This window comes from Capricornis sumatraensis, chromosome 10, assembly GCF_032405125.1.
Source record: "Capricornis sumatraensis isolate serow.1 chromosome 10, serow.2, whole genome shotgun sequence".
Classification (NCBI taxonomy): Eukaryota; Metazoa; Chordata; class Mammalia; order Artiodactyla; family Bovidae; genus Capricornis; species Capricornis sumatraensis.
In genome coordinates this window covers 37137270-37155543 of record NC_091078.1, presented here as the reverse complement: position 1 = coordinate 37155543, position 18274 = coordinate 37137270, and positions in this window count along the sequence as shown.

Below are 18274 nucleotides of genomic sequence, written 5' to 3'. Positions count from 1 at the left end.
TCTGTGGACAGTTGCAAAATACAGCCACAAATTCTTCCTTTCTTGGCAAGCAAGCCTCTTGGCAATGACTGGGCATCTCTTCCCATCAAGAGTTAAAGTCTATTTCCCTTCCTCCTTGAATCTGAGTTCGCTTTAGCCAGAAGAATTTAGCAGAAGTAACAATGTGTGGCTTCCAAGGCAAGTCCTTAAAGCATTCACACTTGCCCTCTGGAAATGCTGCCCTGGGAGCACCGTGTTAAGGAATCTGGTTTAGCCTACAGATGAGAAGAGGCCATACGGAGAAGTGAGGTCCCCGTCTTGACTGCCAGCACCAGCTGCCAGAGCAGTCACTGACGCCATCCTGAGATGACCTTCCAGCCCAGCTGAGCCTCTGGCTACTGAAGCCACATGAGTGAGCCCAGACAAAATCAGCAGAGAAACTAACTCACCCAAAAAATCATGAAAAATAATAAATCCTTGTTGTGTGAAGTCCCTGAGCCTTAGGCTGATCTATTATGCAGCACATTTTACTGAAACACATTTCCTCTCCTCCACCTCCAAAACCTTTTATCCCTTGGCCACTCTTGAATTTCCCCAAGCCACGCCTGGCAGACTATTCAATGAAATACTAACAGAGAATTTACCAGGACCAGGAGCTGTGATCATGAAGTCATTTTCACAGATACATGTTAGAATAATTCATCAATCAATTAAACAGCATCTACCAGGCTAGGCTGATAGTTAGCAAGTAAGCCTGTTCTACACTGAAAATAGATCACAAATTCAGCTCTGCATACCCACCTCCACCACAGTCCCCATGGACTGGAGCCGACCAGGCTCCTCTGTCCGTGGGATTCTCCAGGCAAGAATACTGGAATGGGTTGCTGTGCCCTCTCCAGGGGATCCTCCCCACCCAGGGATCAGGCCCGAGCCTCTCCTGCACTGGCATATGGGCTCTTTACCACTAGTGCCACCTGGGAAGCCCACCAGTGATATCCTCCTAACTGGTAGCTCCCTTTGAATTCTGTCACCCCACTCATTGCCATTCTCCATAGAGGGGTTTGTGAAATATATTCAGTCATTCAACACAAATTTAGTTTTGAGCACAAATATCAACCTCCATAGAGTTTACATCCTAGTTGACATTTTTATATTTAATAAGGAAATTAATAAATAAAATATGTAGTGATAAGTATTAATAAATAAACTATGTGGGGTTGAGTGTCAAGAAAAAATTAAGTGGGAAAGGTGAAGCGGGTTCGGTAATGTTGGAAAGGCTGCAATTTTATATAGGATAGCCAGGGAAGGTTTCAACAAGACAGTGACATTTGAATAAAGACCAGTGGAAATACTAAGAGTAAGGACCCAAAAGCATAACCATTCCTGGTAAACTTTGGGAATAATAAGGTCAGTGCGACCATAGTGTAATAAGCAAGGATATGAGCAATATGAAATGAGTTCAGAGAGGTAACATGGAAGAAAGGTCAAGAAAAATCAGACTATGTAACACCTTATAAGTCAATGTAAGAACTTAGGCTTTTGCTCTAGAGACACAGAGACCCAAGACAGCAATTTTTTTTAATTTTTGGCCACACTCTGCCATATGAAGGATCTTAGTTCCTTGACCAGGGCCCCCTGCTTTGGAAAGTGGGGTCCTAACCACTGGACCACCAAGGAAATTCCAGGAAAGCATTTTTATCAAAGATCATAGTGACATGGTCTGATGTACTTTTTTTTTTGTGGCTGCACTGGGTATTCATCAGGTTACTCTTGTGCGGGCTTTCTCTAGCTGTGTTGAGGGGAGGCTACTCTTCATTGCGGTACCCAGGCTTCTCACTGCAGCGGCTTCTCTCGTCTCAGGACTTAGTTGCCCCCTGGCACATAGAACCTTTCCGGACCAGGGATCAAACCCATGTCCCCTGCACTGGCAGGTGGGTAGTCCTTCCATTGCACCACCATCTTAATAGTAGTATTCTGAATAATGTATTGACTATAGACTGAAGAAGATTCTGGGATGATCCCTATAGCATAATTTTTTAATCTTTCTAAATTTCACCATGAAAAAAAAGAGTATACATAGTACAGAATAGCAAAAGCAAAAATTTACAGACGATATGTACCATAAACTGACAAAACACCTCCCTGATCTCCAAATGGTAAGTGGACAGGAACAAACAGCCAACAGCTACAAGACCTGAGTAGGATTAACATCTGTACAAGAGAAAACAAAGGAGAGAATCAAGGATCCGACCAACCTGGACATCCCAAAATCCTCATGTACTCCCAGGCACCTGAAGAAATACTCAGGAAATCCCAGGTACTCAGTGGGGAGCTGAGAAAGTCAGTTTGAAACTGGAAGAGTTTTCCCCACTCAATTAATGGGTGAGTTCAAAGTTCCTGCAACAGGAAAGGTCGGAAAGGGCTAGAGGTGTCTGGGAAAAAGAAAGGGAATAAGTGAAAGGCTATCCAAAAGGGAGGGTTCCCTGGTTGCCTAGTGGTTAGGATTCTGGGCTTTCACCTCCATGACCCAGGTTCAGTCCCTTGTTGGGGAACTAAGATCCTGCAAGCCACATGGTACTGCTAAATAAATAAAGGATAAGGGGAACAGAGCCTGGAGACTTCTGAAAGTAAACCAACAGATTCCTGAACACTGCCAACAGAAGAGGAAACTCTACAGCAATGAAGTTAGAGAAGCCAAGTGCAACTATGTCTATGAGAGATTCAGAAAAACTGCTGCTGCTGCTGCTAAGTCGCTTCAGTCGTGTCTGACTCTGTGTAACCCCATAGACTGCAGCCCACCAGGCTCCCCCGTCCCTGGGATTCTCCAGGCAAGAACACTGGAGTGGGTTGCCATTTCCTTCTCCAATGCATGAAAGTGGAAAGTGAAAGTGAAGTCGCTCAGTCATGTCCGACTCCTAGTGACCCCATGGACTGGAGCCTACCAGGGTCCTCCATCCATGGGATTTTCCAGGCAAGAGTAATGGAGTGGCGTGCCATTGCCTTCTCCGTCAGAAAAACTAATTTCATATAAAAATTTTCAACAACAGCAAAAGTACAAATTTATTTTAGGAAAAATGTAAAAGTCACAAAATCACACCCTTGTAGAACATAAAAATGCCAAAAAGACAGAGACACAAAATAAGCGAAATCTACAATATATTTCCAAAAAGGCTAAAAGAAAAACATAAATTAGAGCTATAACAACTCAGAATTAAAATGATAGAAAGCAGGAAAGTATTAGGTATATTTTATTTTTCCACTCAGGGAAATCTTTTTTTTTAATTTTTAATTGGAGGATGATTGTTTTACAATATTATGTTAGTTTCTGCCATACATCAACATAAATCAGGCATAGGTATACATATATCCCCTTCATCTTTTTTTTTAAAATCATTTTTAATTGAAGGGTAATTGCTTTAAAATATTGTATTTGTTTCTGCCATATATCAACATTAACCAGCCATAAGTATGCATATGCCCACTCCCCCTTAGGAATGTTTTAAGTCATATCAGAAATCAGATTAAATTTAACAGAAGACAAGTGTGGTAATGTTGTGATATAATAAGAAATATATATTTGGTCTTTGTTCCCCAGTTCCTCACAAAGAGCTCCTAAAACCTTTAAAAGTTTCTGAGTGACAGGGGTGAGAAGGGATGTTATTCATAATGAGATCCTTTCAACCATACTCAAATTTATGCTAATAAGGTGACTCTTTGTGGACCCCTAGATAACTTCAGGATGGGGCTGGTTGCCAGAGGAAACAACCACGTAATAAGAGCATTGAAACTTTCAGCCCCACTCCTTGACCTCAGTGGAAGAAAGAGAGACTGGGGATTGAGTTAACCACCAGTGGCTGCTGATTTAATCACTCAAGCTTATGCTGTGGAACCTCCACAAAAACCTAAACGAATGAACATCCAGATTTGTGAAAACATCCATGTTCCATGAGGGTGATGCACCACAAACTCCTCAAAGACAGAAACTCCTGTACTTGGAACCCTTCCAGATCTTACCTTATGTAACTCTTCATCTGGCTGTTCAGTGTTTCCCTTGGTTCCATAAACCATTACAGAAAATCATTGAATCTGAGGAGGTACTCAGAGAAATCCTCAATTTATAGCCAAATCAGATAGAAGTGTGGATAATATGGGGACCCACAACCTGTGATTGACAGCGGAAGTGGGAAGCAGTCTTGTGCGAATGAGCCCTTAACCTGTGGGGTCTGCACTAACTCCAGGTAGTTAGTGTCAAAACAAATTAAACTATAAGACACCTGGTTGATGTCCATGGAGAAATGGAGAATTTTTTGATGTGGAAAACCCATATGTGTGGTCAGAAGTCTTGTGAGTAGAAACAGATTATAATAGTATAAAGAGTGCATAAATCCAGCAGATAATGGAAACAGAAAATTTTAAAGGAAAAATTATGTCAAAAGAAATAAAGAAAGAATGAAAAGGGATTCGAGAGAAAGTAACAAGTATAGAAGACAGGCAAAGAAGATCCAACATAATATAACAGAAGTCCCTAATTCAGACCACCAAAGCAAGGAACAGAATCAAAACTAAAATCTATAATTCAAGAACAATTTTAAATGTTAAAAACTAAATATTCAAAGCTTGCAACTACAAATATAAAGTCAAAATGAACCCAGAACAAATAATACCAAAACATATTCTGGTCAAATTTCTAGACTTTAAAAATCTGGGTCCCGAGATTATTTTATGCATATAAAATCTCTTGGAAATCCAAGGGGGGAAAAAAAACCCAAGCTACTAACAAGGGAAGGACAATCAGATTGTTTCAGATTTTTCAACAGCCACACATTATGCCAGCAGAATATATGGAAAGAAGGTGAGGATGGAAGAAGGGAAAACTGACTGGAAACAGAACTGGTGGAGCTTACTGATGGATCAGACAGAAATGTGAGAGAAAGAACAGAGTCAAGGATGACCTGAGCAACTAGAAGGATGGAGCTGCCATTTGATGATGTTGACTGTGGGAGGAAGAGGTTTGGGGCAGGAAATAAGCTCAATAGTTTGTACATATGACATTTTAATTATCTATTAATGATCTATGTGGAGAGCTGAGCAGGCAGCCATATAAAGAATCTGGAATTCAAAACTGAGGTCTGGGTTAGAAATAAATATTTCAAAATCATTAGCATATAGAAGCTATTTGAAGTCACAAGACTGGACACAATCAATGAGGGAGTGAGTGTAGAGAATATTCCCTTGTTCAAAACCTCACACGGGCTTACCATAGAAACCAAACCTTTCATTATGGCCAGCAAAGCCCTGTGTGTGGCCTGCTCTCATTTCCTATGGCTCACCTCACTCTCTCAGCTCTCTGAGGCCACGATGCTGTCCCTAGTGAAATCTCATTCCCAACCAGGGCCTTTGCACTTGCTGTTCCCTAGGACCAGGCTCTGTTCCCCCTAGCTGTGAACCTGCACACCCACATCATTCCGCTCTCTGCTTAAATGTCAGCTCCTCAGAGATGTGTTCTGACACCCTATCCAAAATATCTGCCTCCCACAGGCCTTCCTGGGTGGTCCAGTGGCTAAGAATCTACCTCCAAATGCAGGTTCGCTCTCTGGTCAGGGAACTAAGATCCCACATGCCACGGGGCAACTAAGTCGTGTACCACACATACGGAGCCCTTGTGCTCTAGAGCCTGCATCCTGTAGTCTGCTTTATTTTTCTCCCATTTACAGGTTGCCTATTATAGTTTCTATTACTGCATTAACAAGTTACCCCAAAACTTAGTGGCTTTGTGTAACTATCTTATTATGCACATGGATTCTGTGGGTTGGAATTTGGATAGCGCACAGAGAAGATGGCTTGTCTATGCTCAACAATGTCTGGGGCCTCAACAGGGAAGACTCAAAGGCTGATGGTGACTTAACAACCAGGCTTTAAAATCAACTGAATGCTTCACTAATATATCTGGCATCTGGGCTTGGTCCATCTCAAAGACTGGGACTGTGGACCAGAAGATCTGTGTGTTGTGTGTGTGTGTTCAGTGACTAAGTCATGTCCGACTCTTTGCAACCCCATGGACAACAGCATGCCAGGCTCCCCTGTTCTCCACTGTCCCGGAGTTTGCTCAAATTCATGTCCGTTGAGTCAGTGATGCTATCTAACCATCTCATCCTCTGCCACCCCTTACCCATTTTGCCTTCAATCTTTGCCACCATCAGGATCCTTTCCAATGAGTTGGCTCTTCACATGAGGTGGGCAAAGAATTGGAGCTTCAGGTTCAGCATCAGTCCTTCCAATGAATATTCAGGATTGATTTCCTTTAGGAGTGACTGGTTTGATCTCCTTGCCGTCCAAGGGACTCTTGAGAGTCTTCTCCAGCACCACAATTTGAAAACATCAATTCTTCTCACTCAGCCTTCTCTGTGGTCTGCATGTGTCCACATGGATGCCATCTCTGTGCGGCTTGGCTTCCTCACATCAGGGCAGCCACGGAAGAGTCAGACTTCTCACTTGGTCACTCTTCTCACGGAAGAGTCAGAGATGCAAAAGCATTGTCTCAGCAAACAAAACAGAGCTACATCACATTTTGTGACCCAGCTTCAGATGTCGTGCAGTGTCACTTACCCCATACCTTCCTGCTTAAAGGAGTCGCAAGTCTGTCAAGAAGAGGGACATAGACTTCATCTCCTTCATCTCCTAAGAATCTAAAGAATCTTGAGCCTAGGCACTGCCATATTGTCTGAGATGTATTCTCAGAGCTGAGCTATTCTTCCCAAGCTTGCTGCCAGCTGCCTGTTGAAAGAATTGTCTCCTGAATGTTCCTCTGTTGACCTGTGAGTATCTTGCTCTATCTCTGCCTACCCCTAGCTATCTGAATTCTCAGCTGCTCCACTATTTATCAAGAAGTCTTTACCAGATATAAGACCCTGACTCCACAAAAAAGAGCACCCAGTGTTTCCTCCTTTACAAGAGGGCTTCTAAATCTGTCAACAGCCCCTCCTCCATGATGGATGTTCCATCTCCAGTTTACAACCTGGTCCCTGTTAATCCTCCAAAAATTCTTGTCGGGACTCCTTACAGGGATGAAATACTTCTCTGAACATTGGAAAAGCCACAGAGACACAACAGAAGAGTTATTAAACAAGTTTACAGTGGTTTCTTCACAAGGCCATTTGATTGAAAATAATTGGACAGGAAAAATTAATTCCAGACTGAACTGAGTAGTTATTTTCCGAAATGGAAAGAAACGCTTCTCCTTCCATCATCAAAGCCCCTAAAAATGCCACCAAGATTGTTGAATACCACTGACTTGAAACAGGAAGCCAAATGACTGGAAATCCAGCTGCCCCTGGTTTATTCCTATTTACGCCCACAGATTCACCCTTTGGCTTGAGCACACTTGACTCAGAGAAGGGTTACATGTGCCTGAACACCTAGCACTGGCTTTGAAATGCTTTGCAGGGCAATGACCAACAAGAATTTTGGTTGGTGTAAACCTGAGGCTGGGCATGGAATTATGTGAAATAATGGGACAGAAAGAGACAAGGGACCACATGCCAGAGGGGGATGGAATGAAGCAAAACAAAGGAAGAGAAGGACCAGACCCAAACCCAGACCCCACACATAGGCTAGGACCTGGCTTGGGTTGTCTGGAAGCAGTTCCCAGACAGAAACCTCAGTGTGATGAATCAGTTTTCTTGGACATTGAGGGGATAAAGAGTCCGCTGTAGAGACAGAGCATATTTATCCAAGGAATGGCTGTGAGAACTGGGCATGGGCAGGGGGCGGGGAATGGAGTGTGGAGTATGCGGTGGGGAAAAGCCACCATGAATCCTCAGTCTAGACACTGAGCCTGTAACACCCAGGGAGAAGCAAACTATCTAAAAAAAGGGTGTGTTTGCAAGAAGCCAGTTGAGACCGGCTCTGAAATGGCTGGTGGTGATAGCAGAATCAGATTTTGCAGACAAGTCTTTAAAAATCACAGAGTGGAGAAAATAGAGATGAATTTAAGACAGATATTAATAGCAGCACAAGTCTTCTTTTCTAGCCTGTAAATCACATTCCATTGTAAACAATGCCATAAAAAATGTCTACAACTCTAAACAGCAAAAATTTCCACATGTTAGAAAAAGGCTCCCTTATGTGAACCTACACAATTACATTAAGCACAAAAGCAATGTTTAGACAACCTCTCATAATTCAGGACTATTGTCAGTCACAAGGGTGTTGAGACCAATACGGTGCATTCCACACCCAGACAAAGCCCACCACGAGACCAGCAGAGACCTATGTTATACACTTTGGAAAAAATGGCACTTTTCCTCTTTTAGCACCACTCAAAAGAAGGTCCCAATTCTTTTGTGACCAGCCCTACAAATGCCTGATAAATTCCAGACTGCTTTTAGCTGCGGGACCCCGGACTCTAGGCAACTTTTAAGTGTCTCTGTACTAAAGAAATAACAGCAACTCATATTTTTGTCATTTTTTGTGTGTGCTTAACAGGCATTTTTACATATATTATCTCAGCTGAGTCTCACAAAAACATGTGAGGTCAGCGCAGCATATACATTCCCTTAGCCCAAAGCCCTTCTGTCTCTCCTTAGAGACAGGGAGGCATTTGGAAGGAATGAAAACAGTCTCCCTCCCTGACTTTACTATGCTTCAGGGCCTTCTCATCTTCCAAGAAAATAAACAAGCTTTTATAGTCCCAGGGTGTAGGTGCCACTTTGGTGGGCAGTGGGCACCATACAACATGATTTTGCTGTGGGAGACGTGGAAAGGGAGGGACCTAGGATGGAGAAAGGGGAGTCAGTCACCAGGTTTGGAGGACCAGAGATAGTTGAGGATCCCAGAAGTTCTGAAGGCAGTGCCAGGGGACAGAGAACAGCATGAGGTCAAGTGTCTGAGGCATGTTCTAGTGGCCATCCTAAAGGAAATCGGTCCTGAATATTCATTGGAAGGACTGATGCTGAAGCTGAAGCTCCAACACTCTGGTCACCTGATATGAAGAACTGACTCATTAGAAAAGACCCTGATGCTGGGAAGGATTGAAGGCAAGAGAAGGAGACAACAGAGGATGAGATGGTTGGAAGGCATGCCTGACTCAATGGACAAGAGTTTGAGCAAGCTCTGAGAGTTGGTGATGGATAGGGAAGCCTGGTGTGCTCCATCCGTGGGGTCACAAAGAGTCGGACGCAACTGAGAGACTGAGCTGAGCTGAACTGAGCCAGTGGTCAGGCGAGACCAGAGAGCCAAGCTCAGCTCTGAGAAGGGAAGGCAGTCGGCTCTAGTAGGAACCCCACCAGGATGGAGTGTGAGACCCCTTCCCTTCCCCTGAGCTGGATCAACTTCCTCCTAGGACTTCCAGTCCCCCCACCTCAGTGCCAAATCGCTAAGCTATCCAAAACATCCCATAGACATTTGTAAGCCCTAGTGGGACCCGGAAACCCCAGTGAGGATGGAAAAGGAACGCTCAATCTTGTTCTTCGGGGCCAGATGGGCACACTTGAGACCACTACAAGCCCAGGAGAGATGGGAGTGGACATCACTTTTCCACTGGATTTACTGAACCATCATCATCAATATTTGCCCATCCTTTCTGGTAAGTCATTAAGGCCCAGTGAAGCCAAAGGACTTGCCAGGATCTCATAGCTAGTGAGTAACACCACCTTACTCTGACTCTAAGGCCCTGATTACTTTATAAAACCTGCTCTAAAAAAAAATAAATAAATAAAACCTGCTCTAAAGGTAAATAACCCCAAGCACTATGTGCACTTGTCAAATGAGGGGAGGCCCTGGGAATTCCCTGGTGTTACAGTGGTTAGGACTTGGTGTTGTTACTGCTGGGGCACAAGTTTGATTCCTGGTAGGGGGACTGAGGGGCTTCCCAGGTGGTGCTAATGGTAAAGAACACACCTCCCGATGCAGGAGATGTAAGAGCTGCGGGTTTGATTTCTGAGCAGAAAGATCTCCTGGAGAAGGACACAAAAACCCACTCCAGCATTCTTGCCTGGAGAATTCCATGGACTCAGGAGCCTGTTGGGCTACAGTCCTTTGGGTCTCAAATAGTTGGACATGACTGAGTGACTTAGCATACATGCAGGGGAACTAAGATCCTACAAGCCAGATCGCATAACAACAACAACAAAAAGAGGGTGGCCCTATGTTCTCCCTATCCCTGGCTGCCCTGGCCCCATGGTTCTAGCCCTGGGGCCCTGACTTGGAGGAGATATCTCTTGCAGAATGACCACTATCACGCCCTTGGCTTTCTCTCAACAGTGTTTCCTTTGTCCCTGTCCTGGGCCTGCTTTATAAGGTGCGTGCTCAGCAGGTCAGTCATGTCCAAGTCTTTGTGACCCCGTGGACTGTATCCCGCCAGGCTCCTCTATCCATGGAGTCTTCCAGGCAAGAATACTGGAGTGAGTTGCCATTTCCTCCTCCAGGGATCGAACCCGCACCTCTTGTGTCTCCTGCATTAACAGGCAGATAATTTACACTGAGCCACCTTTGCATAATGAAGCCCTTTTTAATACTGGGGGGAAAAAAAATGTAAAACCTTGGCTTGGAAAGAATCCCAGACAGACCCAGCAGACACAGTTCCCCGGAAGCTGGGAGCATTTCTGCTCAGCCCCAGGTGCAGTCACCCAGGACGTGCTCCGGAGGGGCTATTTTGTGACCAGACAGAAGAGCCCTCTTCTCTACTACGCCTGTGAAAGTAGCAGCTGTGCTGTGTTCTTCTGTCCAGGAAACTAGCAAACGACTCAGAGAAAATTCCCAAGAAAAGCAACAAAGATGATTAATGAGCTAGACGAGCAAGTGAGAGCCTTGGCGGGTCACACTGGCAGAGCCGGGTGGGTATCGCTCATGGGAGAAGGAGCTGGCCCCAAAGAGAGAGGAAATAGTCAGCGATGGCCCCAGGGAGTAGTAGTTCTATAAGCGTCATGGGAATGAAATGGAAAGAAAAGGAGGATGTCAGCTGAATATCAGGAACAAATTCCTCACACGGGGCACCCCCGGGGCGGGGATGGAAAGCACACTGCCTTGGTTGCGTCATGGAAGGCCAAGATGGAGATCTGGGCCAGGCTGGCAAAGCCCCAGAGAAATGGAAAGCCCCAGAATAGCAGCAGCTGGATGTTCCAGGTGGGGAGGCGGGCTAAGAGGGCCCCAGTGGCTCCCTGGCTCCAGGCCCCTCCACTGTAGTCAGCTCCCCTCAGGGGCCAGCGCTCCTGCAGCTCACGGCCCTGGACGGTCACTGAGATTTATGTGACCATGGCCTCTGCGACGAAGACCAGGGATCTTGGGAGCAAGTCTTCCTTTCTTGATGTACTGAAGTCGCTGGAACCCATTAGTGAAGTTTTATCCCCGTCGGTAAATCACCGCCTTAGTCATGCAACGTAACTCTCCAACAAGTGGGGAGGTTTGTTTTTAATTCTCTTAGACGATGAGGCAGAGATGCAAACACTGGCCTGAAAGCTGCCTTTGTTCCTATTGTCCTTGTGCACAAGCACCTCCCAGCCTCTGCTCTCCTATGGGAGGCGGCCAAGGCCAGAGGGCTCTCTGGGGCATTGCAGTCAAAGGGGAAGAAGGGGTACTGAGGGACCTGGAGCTGTCAATCACCTGGGTCCAGCTGCAGAGTATTTTTGCAGCATCCTCTGACCCCAGACTGGAGGAGGAAATGGCAACCCACTCCAGTATTCTAGCCTGGAGAGTCCCATGGACAGAAGAACTTGGTGGGCCACAGTCCATGGGGTAGCAAAGAGTCAGACATGACATGACATGAGCCACTAAATATGCACACAGGCTGGCCCCGGATGCCCTGCGCCCTCCTCTTACACACACATTTCCACTTACACACTCATTTCCACAGCCACAGCTTCCAACTGTGGTCTTTTCTCATCATCAACCTTGGAAATGTCTGCTCTATAGGACTCAACCTTGGGCAGGTGATTTCACCTGTGACTTCACATTCTCCCTGAGAGCCCAGAGGAAAGACAGTCCAGTTAGAGCCTTGGGTTGGGTCTCTCTGACCTAGTTTGTGTCAACATGCTCAGCCCTTACTGGGTTCAGGGGATCAGAATATGCTGAGTGGCCAGTCCTGGACACTCAGGTTGCCCTAGCACCTGAGGAAGGTGATACTGTTAGAGGTGATGATACAGAAGAATGGGATAGACACAGAGGAGATCAAAACAGTCAAGGACTAACCAATGGCCCTGGTGAAAAGCTGCCAGGTACAATGTTGGACACAGGCTGGCCCGTGCTGGAGAGGTGGTGGTGAAAGGGGAACGCTTCTTTGCTGTTGGTGGGATGTTAACTGGTAACGTCCACTAGAGAGAATAGAAAGGAGATGGGTTTAAAAGGTAAAGATCATACTGAGCTACCATATGATCCTGCAATCCTGCAACTGGGCATATGTCTGAAGAAAGCCAGAATTCGAAAAGACACAGGCACCCAAACGTGTACTGCAGCAAGATTTACAAGAGCCGAGACATGGGAGCAACGAAAAAGTCCATCAACAGATGAATGGGTTAACAAGTGGCACACGTACACAATGGAATATTACTCAGCAGTGGGAAAACATGAAATAATGTCACTTGCAGTAACATAGATGGATCTAGAGATAACTTCTCCTGACTTTACCTCAGCCCCTTCCCCCAAAATCATACCCTCTCCCATCCTCTTATTATCTTCCAGTTCCTACTGGTCCTTCTCCACCAAACCATCTCCGACCTCCATGGTATGAAAGAAGAGACCCTCCTTTGCATTCTGGCTGTGTCCTGGGATGTCCATGACTTGTCTCATCACCAACTTACTTGTCTGTCTGCCCCATGAGACTGACTTTCTTGAGGGTAAGCTCATGTCACAGTATTTATTGCATAATAAGTGCTCAATACACAAATATAAAGGAAAACAGGCCCTTTGGGAAATGAAAGAAATAATCTCATATGAAGTCCACTGATTATTTTCCATGAATTACAGGAAAAAGAATATGTTGATGACTGCCTAACTTGAGTTTCAAAATAAGGTTTTCAGTAGAGATCTATTTATGATAGCCAACCGCAAAGGACTATTCCAAAGTCTATTTGATTGCAGCTCTGATATACTATTCCTTTAACTTCTTACTCAACTGGTATATTCTTTAAAATAACCATAAAAGGAGACTTCCCTGGTGATCCAGTGGCTAAGACCCTGCACTCCCAGGGCAGGGGGCCTGGGTTCAATCCCTGGTCCAGGAATGAGACCCCATATGCCAGAACCATTGCATGCTGCAGTGAAGATCAAGATCCCATGTGCCACAGCTGAGAAAGACCCGGTGCAATCAAATAAATAAATAAATATTTTTAGTTAAAACATAAAATTAAAATAACAGTAATAAATAATTTGGGATTAGTATGAAGATTAAATTGATCACATCAGGTTTTACCCTATTTGGATGCTAATATCTTTAGCAATTGTTTGAAAAGGAAATGTTAAGCAAATGAAAGTATGCTTTAAAATGTGTCTCCAAATAACAGACCTCAAGGGGGTCTCTCGCATGCTGGGTGCCAACTCAATTCTATCATGTTAGTTTGGAAGGAACCCCCAAACACACACACAGAGGCACACACTTGCATGCACACATGCACACACACCCCTACCCAATCCACCACCATCCCTTTGTTCTCATGCTTTCAGTCCAACAAATATTGTTTACAAGCTTCTCAGACATCAAGACTTGTGTCTTGGTTTCTCCATTCAGCGTTTAAGGAAAATGGTTGGGCTGAATCATGTTCCTCCAAACTTCATATGTTGAAGTCCTATGCCAAATCACCTCAAAATATGACTATATTTGGAGTAGGGTCTTCAGAGACATAATTAAGTTATAAGGTCATGAGAGCTGGCCCTAATATACTATGAGGTGGACACAGACATCACAGAGGGAAAGCAATGTGAGGACACAGAGAGAAGACGGCCATCGGCCAGCCAAGGAGAGAGACCCCAGAAGAAACCAAACCTGCAGACACCCTGATTTTGGACTTCCGACCTCCTGAACTGGGAGACAATTTCTGTTGTCTAAGCCACTATCTGGCATTCTGTTCAGGCAGTGAGAGACTGACACAGTTGTGCTCACGAAGATAAGGATTCGCCTATGTGTACCTGGGGTCAATGGCCACAGGGAAGTCTTCCTCCAGCTCAAAATGCCCACCCATCTGCCTCAATCAGCATGGCTGTAACAGAATGCTACACACCAAGGGGCTTACATATTTAGTTCTCATAGTTCTAGAGGCTGGGCCTTTCCAAGATCCTGATACCAGCATGGTCAGGTTCTGGTGAGGGCTCTCTTCCTGGCTTACAGACAGCCACCTTCTCTCTGTGTCTTTACATGGCAAAGTGAAATATCTCTCTAGTGTATAAGAAAGGATATTTTTTATATGGACACTAATGCCATCATGGTGACTCTACCCTCAAGACCAAATCACCTCCCCAAAGCCCCATTTCCTAATACGATCACACTGGGAGTTAGGGTTTCATTGTGTGAATTGGGGGGGTGGGGGGTGGGTGGAGGGCACAAGCATTCAGTCCATAACACCAGCTGACCTCTAAAACTTGAAATTCTTTTAAAGGGAAGCCAGCCTTTAATGTCACAGTTAAATATAGGACTTAAATACAAATGAACCTACACAAGGTAAGGACTGTCTCTGAATATCAAGGAGCAAAAGTCCAGCGGGAGGGCTTGCTTGCAAAGAGGAGCATGTAGAAGGAAGGGGAGGCAGGAGGCCCAGAGTGCAGAACTGCAGGACCCTGGGGATGGGTGAAGTCCTTCTTGCTTCACAGATGTCTCCAACCCCATCTAAGGATGCAGACCCAATGACAAGGAATCAGTAAATAAATTTTTCAGATATAGGAAAATGATATCAGAAGGCAACTTGGAATATCAAAAATGAAGGAAGAGCAACAGAAATGGTAAATATCTGGATAAATAGACTTTTTTTCTTCTTGAAATTATGCTGATGATTGAAAGCAAATATTTAATATTTTTGCATTCCAATGTACGTTAGGTGTTTGACTCCACTTATACAAGATACCTAGAACAGTCAAAGTCATAGAGTCAGAAGGTGCATTGGTAGATGCCAGGGGACAAGGGGTGAGTGGGGTGCAAGGAGAGATGTGGAGCTAGGGTTTAATGGGGACAGTTTCAATTTAGGAAGGTGAAAATCTGGGGAGATGGATGATGGTAAAAGTTGCACAACAGTACTTGGTGCCACTAAACTGTAGTTAACTATGGTTAAAGTAGCATGTTTTAGATTATGTGACTTTCACCACAGTAAAAGCACATTTAAAAAATGACAATATTTTTGTTCATTGTTTTCTGGTTGTTTTGTAGTTCTCTTTCATTCCTTTCTTCTTTTGCTCTTTTCTCTCATAATTTGATAACTATCTTTTGTGTTACATTGGATTCCTTTCTCTTGTGTGTGTGTGTGTGTGTGTGTGTGTGTGTGTGTGTGTGTATATAATTACAGTTTTTAGTTTGGGGTTATTATGAGGTATGTATATATCAACATGTTTTTTATTATCTTGGTTTTCCCAGGTGCTAGTGGTAAAGAATCCACCTGCCAAAGCAGGAGATACAAGCGACATGGGTCTGATCCCTGAGTCGGGAAGATTCCCTGGAAAAGGAAATGGCAACCCACTCCAGTATGCTTGCCTGGAGAATCCCATGGACAGAGGAGCCTGGCAGGGCTACAGTCCACGGGATCTCAAAGAGTCGGACATGACTGAGCACACACACATTATATAATTATTTTAAGTTGATAATCTCTTAAATTCTAATGCATTCTAACAACCCTGCATTTTTACTCCCCCACTGTGTTTAATGTTCTTGACATCACACTTGTGTACCCCTTAACTACTTATTGTAAGCAGGGGTGATTTTGACTACTTTTGTCTTTTAACCTTCCCACTAGCTTTATGAGTGGTTAATCTACCACTCTTACTGTACATTTGCCTTTACCAATGAGATTTTTCCTTATAATTTCACATTTCTAGGTGTGTCTTTTCTGCTTAGAGAAATCTCTTTAACATTTCTTGAAAAGCCAGATTAGAGGTGCTGAACTCTTTTAGCTTTTGCTTGTCCGTAGAACTCTTTATCTCTCTTTCAAATCTGAATAATAGGCTTGCCAGGTAGGGTGTTCTTGGTTGTAGCTTTTTTCCTGTCATCATTTTGAATATTATGCCAGAAAGACTGGCCTGCAAGGCTTCTGCTGAAATGTCAGCTTGCAGTCTTATGGAAGTTCCCTTGTATGTAACTAGTTTCTTTTGCCTTGAAAGAAAAGAGTTTCTATTTTTAATTGTTGCCCCCCTCTTTTTTTTTTTTTTTTTTTTTTGCCACACTGCATGGCATGGCAGGGCTTCCCTAGTGGCTCAGACAGTAAAGAATCCGTCTGCAATGTGGGAGACCCTGGGTTCGATCCCTGGGTTGGGAAGATTCCCTGGAGGAGAGCATGACAACCCACTCCATTATTCTTGCCTGGAGAATCCTCATGGAGAGAGGAGCCTGGCGGGCTACAGTGCATGCAGTTGCAAAAACCGACTACGCACAGCATGGCTTGCAGGATCTCAAGTTCCCCAATCAGGGATCAGACTCATGCCCCCAGCAGTGGAAGCAGGGAGATCTTAACCACTGCATCTGCAGGGAAGTCCCAGTTTTTGCCATTTTAAATCATTATCTTTCTTGATGTGGACCACTTGATCAGGACTCTCTCTCTGCTTCCCAGGCCTCAATGTCTGTTTCCTTTCCCAGATTAGGGACGTTTTCAGCTATTATTCTTCAAATAATTTCTCTGTCCCTTTCTCTCTCTTTTCCTGGGGCCCTTATAATGTGAACGTTAGTATGTTTGATGTGGTCCCAGAGGTCTCTTAAATTCTTTTTCATTTTTCTGTTGAGCTTGGGTGATTCCCACCACTCTGCTGAGTGTGACCAGGTCCCAGTGCAGCTGGCTGTGTAGCTCACTGCTGATGCCAGCCCATTGGTGGGCAGGGCTAGGTCCCAGAGCAACTGGCTATGGGGTCCTGGTGGCACAGTGGGATGTCTGAGACTGGTTTCAGCCTGCTGGTGGATGGGGTTGGGTCCCAGGATGGCTGGCAGTAGAGCCTGGGGATCTCAGTACTAGTACCAGCTCATTGGTGAGCAGGCTCACATCCTGGGCCTGCTGGTGGGTAGGGCTGGGTCCCCACACAGCTGACCTCTTGACCTAAGAGGTCCCAGGATTGGAGGAAAGATAAGCCTCTGGTGCTAATAGGCGAGAGAGAGAGAGAGAGAGAGCGAGAGAGAGAGAGTGTGTATGTGTGTGTGTGTGTGTGTGTGTGTGTGTAGATAAAGTTGTGTCCGACTTTGCAACCCCAGGGACTGTAGCCTTCCAGGCTCCTCTGTCCATGGGATTCCCCGGGCAAGAATACTGCAGTGGGTTACCATTTCCTTCTGCAGGGGATCTTCCCAACCCAGAGATCGAACCCGGGTCTCCCGCATTGCAGGTGGACTCTGTACCATCGGGGTCACCAGGAAAGCCCAATAGGCAAGTGGGAGGACTGCAAAATGCTGTTTGCAGTGCCAGTTTCCTTCTGGTAGAACAAGCTCCCCAGAGTGGCTGCTGCCAGCGCATGTCCCCCAGGGGAGTCCTCGTTGCCTCCTGACTCTCCAGGAGGTTCTCCAAGGTGGTCTGACCTAGGCTCACCTCAAATTACTGCCTCTGTGCTGGGTTTTGGAGCATGAGAGATTTTTGCATGTGCCCTTTAAGAGTGAGTTTCTGTTTCCCACAGCCCTCCACCCCTCCTCTCCTCATGCTCTACTGGCCTTCAAAGCCAGATGTTCTGGGGGCTTGTCTGCTCAGTGCTAGACCCCTGGGCTGCGGGTGCTGATGTGGGGCGCAGACCCCTTGCTCCTCAAGGAGAACCTCTGCCATTGTGATGATCCTCCTACTTGTGGGCCACCCACCCAGGACGTGGGTCTTGACTATATTGCATCTCCCACCCCTCTTGCTGTAGTTCCTTCTTCATATTTTTAGTCGTGGAAAATATTTTCTGCTAGTCTTCAGGTCATTCTCATCAATAGTTGCCCTGTAAACAGTTGTAATTTTGGTGTGCACGTGGGAGGAGATGAGCTCAGGGTCTGCCATCCTGGTCACGCCCTTCTAAAATTACTAACTTCTGCTCATAAACCTTTAAGATGGAAATAACAAGCTACACACAGAGAAGGTGGATAAAGCCTTGCCATAATGTGATAAGCAGGGTCTAAAAAATTCAATTGCAAAAAGTGCAGGATCGCATTTTTGCAACAATT